At 45.5% G+C, this 10578-nt stretch overlaps 1 long non-coding RNA gene across 1 annotated transcript; it reads right to left on the bottom strand.

Moving 5' to 3' along the window:
- Positions 1-3517: 3517 nt before the first annotated feature.
- On the bottom strand, positions 3518-9340 carry LOC309866467. The gene is made up of 3 exons (XR_014312700.1): positions 9040-9340; positions 8568-8959; positions 3518-4566 (listed from the first exon to the last, which is right to left on the bottom strand). It is a non-coding gene; the product is annotated as an uncharacterized lncRNA (long non-coding RNA).
- Between the last annotated feature and the right edge of the window lie 1238 nt (positions 9341-10578).

The raw sequence follows: 10578 nt of genomic DNA, 5'->3' as shown, positions 1-10578 counted from the left end.
GCTTGTGGACGGTCCGGTTTCTGTTGCTGTGATGCCCAGACACGTAAGCATACAGGAGGGGCACGAAGGAAAGCCCGGTTGTAGTCGGAGCCCTGTGCTTTTTGCCTTAAAACTCACCCCGGATGCAGCCCTGAAGTCTGGGTGCAGAGTTGGGGGGTTTTCCAGGGGCGGCCCCGCCCAGGCTTCAAGGCCACAGCCCCCCTGTTGGCCAGGCGGTCCACGGACGGCCAGCCCCTGCCGGACAACCAGGTGGCTTTGTGGGCCTGCAGCAGAGTCGGGACAGAACTCTGCCACAAGGGACTTGCTGATCTCTTACTAGAGCGTCCTCTTCAGCCTGGGGACTGAAATGGGGGTCTCCATGAGGCTTACCCCCAAAAACCTACAGCTCCCAGACCATAGATAAGGAATGCTTGGGACGCTACTTGTATGTGCTCAGGGACCCCTTGACCCTCCCCCAGTATTTACCTGGTTTAAGCATCTTGTTGCATCCCAAAGCAGGCTGCTGAAGCAAAATATAATCCTGGGGGCACCTGCGTGGCTCAGTGGGTTCGCGTTCAGCTCCGGATTCCCGCTCAGGTCATGATCTCAGTGCAGGATCCAGCCCCACGCTCAGCAGGGAGTCTGCTCGAGATTCTCTTTCTCTCTTCCTCTGCACCCCCCCAATAAACAAACAAAAATAAACAAAAAATTCTGCTGCAGAGGTGTCTGGTGGGAAAAAATGCTTTAAGAAACGAAGTAACAGTACAGACAAAGGTAAACTCTATCTATTGCCTCCATTTTCTTTAAAACAAAAATTTCTTTAAAATGTTCTTGGCCATCTTTTTTTTTTTTTTTTTTAAAGATTTATTTGAGAGAGAGTGCACCCGGCTGTGTGTTGGGAGGGGGGGTGGGGAGGGGCAGAGGGAGAGAGAGAGAATCCCAAGCAGACTTCCTGCTGAGTGTGGAGTTGGATCCTCCATGACCTGAACCAAAATCCAGTCTGGCGCTTGCCCAACCAAGCCACCCAGGGCCCCTTGGCTGTTTTTTTTCATAGCACTCACCATCCAGAGTCTTGTCCTCTGTCCCGTGGTAACATCCCCAGCAGGAAATTCCATCCTCTGGCCCCAGGACTCTGTAGCTGCCCCATCCCCTGCCGGTCCTCCCCTGGGTCACTGTTGTTGCCCCTTCCTTCTCGAGCTCCTGTCTTCGGGTCTAGCCTGGCCTTCCTCACCACTGCCATCTCCTTGGTGCTCTCTGGATCCCAGTGGCCGGGAGGGACTTCTCTGCCCGCAGTGGCTTGAGTCCCATTTCGTGACAGGTTATATTGCTGCCCTCCTGTGGAGGGTCACAGCTGGTTTGTTGCCTGAGGTGCTAACCATGCTTATTTTGGCTGGGGAGGGCATCGTCTTTGTATTTAAGTAGCTTAAAGTATTTGAAGCAGTTTGCCTTTCTCCCAGAGACAACCACTCCTTCACTCCTCCCAGATGTGATAGCGTGATCGTGATAGCGATCCACATTTTCATGATAATCGCACTAGTAAGAATTAACACAGGCTGCGCTTACCAGGCTAAGATCCACTCAAAGAGAGCTCATTTCATCCTCACAATGATTTGATTAAATTGAGTTAAACACTATTATTATTCCCATTTCACACATGGGGAAACTGAGGCCCAGAGAGGTTAAATAATGGGCTCAAGGTCCCTGTGAGGCCCTGAATGCCTGAAATGTGGTAACCACTAGCTGCTGTATTAGTTCTATTATGAATTCATGTCTGCCTCTGACTGGCTAGGATCTGGGGAAATGCACCCTGTCTTTCTTATTCTTAGTTTCCTCATCTGTAAAATACAAATCATCTGTAAGCTCCTTTCCAATTAATCTGCGGTGCTCTTAGGTCATCTCTTTCCGGCTTTTCCACAGAATGAGTCCTGTTTTCCTAGGAAATTTAGCTCTCCAGCTTTTCCTGGATTTTGCAACAAAATAATTCATGACTGCTCTGGAAGCTTCCCGAAAACAACTTGAAACAATGCTCAGGGGGCTCTGGAGTCAGAGCCACCTCGGATGTCTCCAAAAACCTTCCTTAAACCAGTGTTGTGAATGCTACTAAATCAGTGTTTTCCAGCCCGAATCCCCTCCGGGACGGGCCGGGCCGGTCCCTCATCCCGTTTGCTTTCTGGTCAGATCTTCTGTCTCCGCTGCATGATGCTGATGACACTCCAGCACCCTGGGATTTGACTACAATAGAGGTTAGAATCAAGGGCTTCCCCTTGGCCATCAAAGGGTTTCCTTCTCTTGGAAGAACCACAGTGATGACGGGTGCACTGGTTTTGCTTCCTGATCTGTTGCCATTTATAGGAGATTGAAGTTTGAGCCCGTGGCCCCCAGACCAATAGGCAGGTCCACGGGCCGGTGGCCTGGGCTTAAGACAACTGCGCAGGCAGGATGTCCTCTGATCCTGTTTTGTAGAGTCCAATAGAGTGACATCGCAGGGGGCTCTGGAGTCTCTGGTCAGAGTGCCAAGAGACAGAACAATAAGGGAAAATGGTCTTTGAGTCCTGCAAAGCCCAGGGCAGTGTCCTTGCCAAACCAACACAGCGGAAGCCTGCTGGGTATTAATAGCAACAGCTAACATTTATGGAGCGCTTACAATGTGCCAGCTGCTGTGCTAAGCACCATTTAATCCTCACGATGACCCTCTGAAGTAGGTCTTATTATTATTATCACCGCCAACACTTTGTAGATGAGGACACAGACTAAGAGAGGCTAAACTACTTGCCCCGGTCACACAGCAGTGCCAGGCTCTGACACAAAAGCCCACGCCTTACCCATTGCACTCTACTGCCCTTCTCTGGGGTCCTCAGGGTACTGACGCCCCAATGCAGACAAGGGGCACCAAGGACAGCTGCTGAAGTCTTGTTCTGGCCCCACCTTTGAGCTGGGTTTGCACCTCATGGGACCTTCAGTCCCAGGTCTGGGTCTTGGTGCTGTGGATTAAAAGTCTGCTATAGGTTATTTAGGGGAACTGAGCCTGAGAGAAAGAATTTCTACTGATCTCAAAGAGAACTCAAGACATTAGCATGCAAATGCTAGTGCACAGGGTGACACACACCAGCTATCTGGTCATCCCTCCTGGCGGATGGTCTATTTGGGAAACCACCAGGCAGATAGGCACATTGCTCAAGAGATATTTCTATCAGGGAATAACTCTTCTCTTCTCTAGGGATCTTCCTGCCCGTTTTACTGGTACTCGTTTTTGGAATTCCAAGTATCTTCTTTTTTGATCTGTGTTGGTGATATTCCAATATATTATCATTCTCCAGTTTTTATTTCCCAACATTCCCCCTTAAGATCCCAAACCTTCTGTCATTGCAACACAGCTTTAAGGGGCATGTGGCTGGCTCAGTTGGTGGAACATGTGACTCTTGATCTCAGGGTTGTGAGTTTGAGCCCCAGGCTGGATGTAGAGATGACTCAAAAATAAAATAATCTGATACAGAAAACCCCACACTCCTTTAAGAAAACGATGATAGAATTTCTGAAATTCATTTTATTTTATACCAAGACCTTAAAATTCCTGTCTTCCAAAGAAGAAATGGAAAGAGAAGTGGATTCTGAGGTAGGAAAATGGAGTGTCAGGTCCAGCTCAGCTCCCACAGGGAGTCAGCCCAAGGAGCGAGTGGACTAGACACGCTGGTGGGCCCACCAGCGTGGACTAGTGAGTAGAGCAGTGAGTCCAGTCCATCTGTTTTGCTTCTTGGCCTGGAGGAAGCTCAGCATATATTTCTGCCAGGGGCTGGGATGGAGAGGTACTTGAGACGCCTGGCTACAGAGTGTGGGAGGAAGTCGGGTGTCAGGGCTGATGGCCAGGAGAGGACATCCAACAGTTCCCGACGACTGAGGGGCACGTGTCCTGGCTACTTCGTAATGAGGAGCTCCAAGCCACTGAGGGGACACCACTGAGACCCCTTCAGAAGAAACTTTCCTGGCTGACTGGCACAGGGGGCTGGACTGTGAAGCAAGCACTTTGGAAGTAGGAATAGGACCCAAGATGAACATCTTTGACATAGATTTCTCTTCAGGTCGCCTTCACGCCGCTTCTGAGCATCGGGTTTGCCTCATGCGTAAAGATAGTTCAGGTAATATTTTTTTTAACCTCTCTGTTGTTGACAGACTGATATTATAATTTACCTTCTAGAAAAGTGATTGCTGACCTAGAGATCTGGACTTCCAGGTCAGATCAGAGATATTTGCAACCTTTCAGTATTTTCAGTTTTTCAGATAGTCTCTCGGAAATTGTACATTTATGCAGATAATAATGTCTACACTAACAAAAATGTCAGGTCTCTTTGCCTTTTGGTGAGAATTACTTCATTAGCTTGGCATGGTAACACTGGTTATCTTATGCTAATATGAAAAGTTGGTTGGCAGCAATCTATATTTTGAATAACTAATATGGAAGGAAAAGATACTCACATGCACTTGTCATTTACACCCTACACTCTTACATGCAGCGTGGAGGAGATTGAATTACTGCTCAATTATTTTTTCTTTTAATTGTAGAACATCTTTTACAACATTTGTACGAAAAACCTGGTGAAGGAAGTACAAGGGCATGAAAGGTGGAAGGGCTCTTTGTGGTTCATTATCTCTCCTCTCAAAAGGAGGTGGGGGTTGAGGGTCAGCAGAGGACACTTAGAGGCCCTTTAGTGGGGGGGTAGTTGGGCTCAGCTTCCTAGACCTACCCCTCCAACTTAGGGGTGCAGGTGACTTTTTTCTACTCACTGGCAAAGCCATCCAGATGATTTATGTTTCCCTGGGTTCTTTAACTGTCCAGTTATTTAAATTCTTAAGGACTGTCTTCACTCCCAACCTCTCTCTAAAATCCTATCTTGTAGACCAGTTGCCACCGGCTTCTCTGAACAACAGTGGCCCTTTGTTTTCCACCCCACATCCCAGGTAGTTAGGTGCTGCCTTGGTGTCTTCACTAGATGCTCCTGTGTTAGCTATCTCTGCCAAGGCCTCACTGTAGGTTCCTTGCAGCAGAAGGTTTGATACAGTGCCTTAAAGACCTTATCATTTTACAACATTTACTATTTCAAAATGCTCTAGTGGCCATCACCACGCATGATCTTCACATCAGTTAGGGAGGTGAGCAGGACAATGTTAATATCCTCCTCTTACAGGCAAGGAACAAAGACTCACCTGGAGTCACCCAACAGGCAGGTGGTGGATCTGGAACGTGTGCCTTCCTGATGTCTCATTTCCTTCTCACTGTGCTATGAGCTACCTCTCTAGGTAGCCAAGTGCAATGGCTTTTAAATTATATCGCCTTCTTTGATAGGACTACAGCAACTATTTCTCAGAGGGTGTGAGGGAGTTCATACTATCCCCATCAAGTAGGGGCACGGGGCTAAGCTTGGAGATGGCAAGAGTCATGGTGTAGGTTTCTTTGCCTAGCAGAACTCTTTATTTTTCCATTTGATACCTGGGCCAGTCAAGGACTGGGGAGCCCCCCTGTGACCCTACATTCCTGTTCTGCCGAGAGGATTTTCCAAAATAAAGTCACCCAAGGAAAATGAAGTTGTCCAGTATAGTACACAAGGAGAACGGAGAGCCATTGTCTAGAAAGCAGTCTACTTTTCGCCCTGTTGATCCGAGCTGCTTGCTGATTGGAGTCTTGCTGGTTTGTTGGTCTCTGTACCATTTACTTTCGAGTCTTTTTGGTCCCTCACTGCTCGCATTAAGCTCTAGTTTTGGGTTCACTAGGGCAGTCATTTTCTACCCAAAGCCTCACTTCCCTTCTCAGTCAGGACCCAGGGAAACCCTGATGGTGGGGATTGACTTGTGCCCGTCAGAGCCTGAAGATTCGCGCTCTGCCATGTCCAAGGCAGAAGCCCAGTTTGCCAGCCAAAAGGAGGATTTTAGCTGTTCCTTTAAGCTGGCTGCCGAGTCTCCATCCCAGACCCCCGACATACTCGCACCCTCCTGGGAGACTGAGAAAGGAATTGCTTCATTTCAAGGCAGCCAAGTGGATAGATGGTGGGAAGCATCTGTTTTGGAAATGCATTTCTCACAGCAAATAACATTTGCATGATTGCGCCTGCAAATATCACCGTGGCATTTGTTAAGTTAAACACAGTGCCTTTGCTTGCCTGACCTTTGCCTTGCTTCAGACCCAAGATGCTCCTGGGGGATGGGAGTTCCACCCTGGGGGGAAACGTCTCCCCTCAGCTCTGTCCTCTGAGGGTGGGACGTTTCCTTGTCAACCTTGGGGGGTACGTCTCTTTTATACACAGAATTCAGATTTTAAGGAATTTTGATCCTGGTGGTCCTAGACATGGAGGCAGTGACAGTGACCTCTTATAGCTTCTATTTTCTGCCTTTCATGAGCATATAGCACACAAGACAATAGGCCATTTCTCTATATATTTTCATTATGTAGTTATAGTATTGTATCACCTGTGTAAACTTTCCTCCCCTGCCTTGTTATGATGTTTTCGTATACATGCATTGTGTCCCCTAAAAGAAGGTAAGCTCCCGGCCGAGAGAGACTATATCTTTTACTATGCTGAGTCATCTGTACCTGTCAATATTCTATGCCTAGCTGTATGCATATGTGTCTGTGTAAGATCATATGAACATAGAAGTATATGGGATAAAGTAGGCACCCAGGTGCCCCTTGATACGTGTATTTTTTTTTTAAGATTGTATCCCATAAGTATATGGGATATATAATAGGTTGTTAATACGGATTATCTGGGCAAATGGTGGCTACCATGGATGGAAGGAAGAAGAAAGTGGGGGTAGGTGGTTAAACAAAAACAAAGAAAAGGACAAAAAAAGACCACATTAACAAAAACTCCCGGCCCATCATTTCAGCTCAGTGCGGGGACAGGGGGAGAAAGCCAGGATGGTGAATCAGCAGACCATATTTGCCCATCTATGTAAAATTTTACATATGTTTATGCGTCAAGAAATTACCATAGAGTACAATGAAGGAAAAGAAGTACTATGCTCATAACATTCCATAAATATGAATGAATGCTGAGTCTTGGGCTCTATGTGATCATTTTATAGATGTGGATTTTCAAAGAGGTATTTAGTTGCTACTGTTACTATGACACCTGCAATGCTCGCAGTGTGTTCTCGTACTCAGAATCACTAGTGCCCTCTGTTTCGTGGGTAGGGTAGGCTGCCCTAGGGAACCCTAGTTTACTCTGTGGTCATCCTGTTTACTGATCAGCTACATCAGAACTGTCTGGGGTGGTGACCAGAAGTGGGAATGACAGGGTCTCAACCCTGGTGTACTGATTAGCATCTAGTGTTGGGAGGAGGGGGACAGGGACTGGGACAAGGGTTGGGAATTGGGAACCTGCATTTCAACAAGCACCCCAGGTGATTTTTATGCTCATTAGAGTTTCAGAGCCATTTTCTCCAAGCATGGCTAGCTGCCAAAGTGGTGCACTGCTTTTATAATTAACTATTCTTCAAACAAAACCAAGATTTATTATTTACTATATTTAAAAAATCATGCCTCATTGTCTGACCTTTCTTTGTTTTATTGCCAGTATTTAAAAGACCTGATTCGTGTGAACTTCCTAATATATAGATCCAACTTTGAATGGATCCATCTAACTTGGGGGGGAGCCACAGTCCCTGAGCCGAAAATGTCTTAGCACTTTCTCCTGTACCAGCTTTGTGCAGTGGTGACCTGCCCTAGTGAAAAAATCTTAGGTCTCTAGTCACCCTAAAATAAATTTCTGGAAACAAAATGCAATGTATCGAACATAAAAAAGGCAGAGGATAATAGAAAAACTCTTTGTTCTTCTTTTAAAATGTTTGATATATGTATTTAAGATTTGATTTATTTATTTGAGAGAAAGAGAGTGAGAGAGAAAGCACAAACCAGTGGGGAGGAACAGAGGGAGAAGCCCCAGTGTGGGGCTCGATCTCAGGACCCCGGGATCATGACTTGAGTGGAAGGCTGATGCTTGACCAAATGAGCCACCCAGGTGCCCCTTGATATGTGTATTTTTTTTTTAAAGATTTTATTTATTTATTTGACAGACAGAGATCACAGGTAGGCAGAGAGGCAGGCAGAAAGAGAGGAAGGGGAAGCACGCTCCCCGCTGAGCAGACAGCCCGATGCAGGGCTCGATCCCAGGACCCTGGGATCATGACCTGAGCCGAAGGCAGAGGCTTTACCCCACTGAGCCACCCAGGTGCCTGATATGTGTATATTTTAGGTAAGATCCATGCTCTTGCCACCCAGCTTGGTTCGGTCTTAACATTTTGTTATGCTTTCTTCAAATATGTGTTTTCATAAATAAAACATGGTAGAAAAATTGTCTAGCCATCCCCGACCCTTCCCTCTCCCCTCTCTGCAAAGGTAGCTACTGTACCGAATTTAGTGATTTTCTTGCCATAAATAATTCGTGTAGGCTTTACTATATAATGTATGCATACATAGTTTGGTTTGACATATTTTGAACTTTATATAAATGGTATTGCATGGTATACATTTCGCTGCAAATAGATTTGTTTCGTCCAGTAATTTACCTTGTTGACATATGTAGTTCCAGCTCATTTACCTGTTCTGTGGTATGCCCCAGTGCGCCGCCATGTTGTGTAGTAGGGAATGGTAGGAGACTATCACCAGCGGGCCCACAGTGGTCTGTTGGAGCAGCTCCGACTGTATCTATTCTTCTTCTCCTTCTTCTTCTTTTTCTTCCTTTTTTTTTCCTTTTGATGTACATTTATTTTCTTTTTTTAACGATGATGGAAATGTTGACGTGCACTTTCTCATTGAATTTCTGCTGCTTGTGTGAGGATTTTACTTCTCTAGCAATGGACTTGTGGGCTGTAGCATATGTGAGTCTTCAAGCTTTAACAGATATTGCTAGACTGTTCCACAAAGAAATTGCACCAGTTCCTATCACCACTTCTTGAATATTCCAGCAAGTTTTTCCTTGCGTGACTTCAACTTTGAAAGCAGAAAACAGAAATATAAGTCAAAGAAAGAAAACAGCTGTGAGAACACGTTTAATTATTAGTGGAACTTACCTCAGACCGTTCATTTTCCAATCTGAAGGCATTTCTCTCATGTGAGCACCTCCCTTCAAATACAATTAGTGCATATTGGTTAAGCTCTTGTGTCGAAACATTTGGGAGTGGCGATACAAAGGCATACATGCGAAGGGGCTTCTCTGAGAGTTTGAAGAATAACTGGGAAGCTAAGACATACACTATAGATAAAAGTTAATTATTTAAATAAGACTTTAGTAGAGAGAAAAGATCTCATTAGATAGTGCTGATTCATCATTGAAGGAGTTGTGCCTACATTAATTCTATAGAAGATCTCAAGACGGAGAGTCAGAGCTTGTGTGATTCCAATTTGCCATAGAATGGTTTCCTAGCAACCATCACTAGATGAGAATCAGCTAACTCTGCTTTTTGAAGCAGACTTTAGTCCCTTAGAAAAAAATGAGTTAAATAAATGCCAGCTTAAAGTAGAATTTGACCACATAAAAATATATTTGAAATACACGACTTTTGACCAAAGATCTAAAGTGATTTCCTTTCCCAGAACCTACCAAAGGTGGATGTGTGGGAGCAGAAGGGGCTCTAGATTGAGGGACTCAGGCGTCTGACTTTCCCAGGAATTGGGGTTGGACACTGATGAGCCAAGAGAGTGGACCAGCGGGGGGGGGGGGGCAACGGAGCCGCGGGTTTGAATTATGGAAAGGAGCAATTTCCTAGGCACACCTGGGCCAGGAAGTCTTAAAGACAGCTGAAAGGTGGGGAAATTAGCCATTTGGGCACGAGTCCTGGAGACTCACTCCATATCACCAACTTCTACTGTGTCTCCAGAAATTAGCTTCAAGGAACTAACATCATGTATCTCTTGTCATAGAAAAAAAACCGCATGAACTTGATAGTTCATTTCTTCTTCTTCTTCATCATCTTTTTTAAATTTTAAATTTTATTTATTTATTTGACAGAAAGAGAGGGAACACAAGCAGTGGCAGAGGGAGAAGCAGGCTTTCCGCTGGGCAAGGAACCTGACACAGGGCTCAATCCCAGGACCCTAGGATCATGATCTGAATGAAGGCTGACGATTAAGGACTGACCCATCCAGGCATCCCTGATAGCTCATTTCTATTTCTCTTACCATGTCTTACGACCTCTGATGGTCACTGGTTAGAAAAGGGAAGATCTCCTGGGCATTCCTGGGAGGAAGGCCCACGAGGGACCAGTTTATGTAGTTTGAGCTTCGTATGTGCTTGTGGCCCTGGCTCCCAAGGGAACCTGCCAGAGGATATGGTCACCACTGAAGGGCAGAGTTTTCAATGCAAAATCTCAGCTAGTATCACATCAAGGAGACATTTCTGGGGCCTGACTCACTTCTAGATTTGGAAGAGACTTTTACATACTAAATATATAGAATATAAAAGAAAATAATTCTACCTTGTTGTTTGGAGTTATAATTTTATTCAACTCAACCCGGAAACTGCCTCTTAACCTTCCTCCTTTGTACAAAAAAAATGTTATTAGATACTCTCAGAGATATCTATAAGAGAAGTCATAGTTTCTCTTTAAAGC

Source organism: Mustela nivalis, assembly GCF_964662115.1.
Source record: "Mustela nivalis genome assembly, chromosome: 6".
Classification (NCBI taxonomy): domain Eukaryota; kingdom Metazoa; phylum Chordata; class Mammalia; order Carnivora; family Mustelidae; genus Mustela; species Mustela nivalis.
Note: the sequence above shows the minus strand (reverse complement) of the source record. Positions and strands in the feature narration are given on the sequence as shown.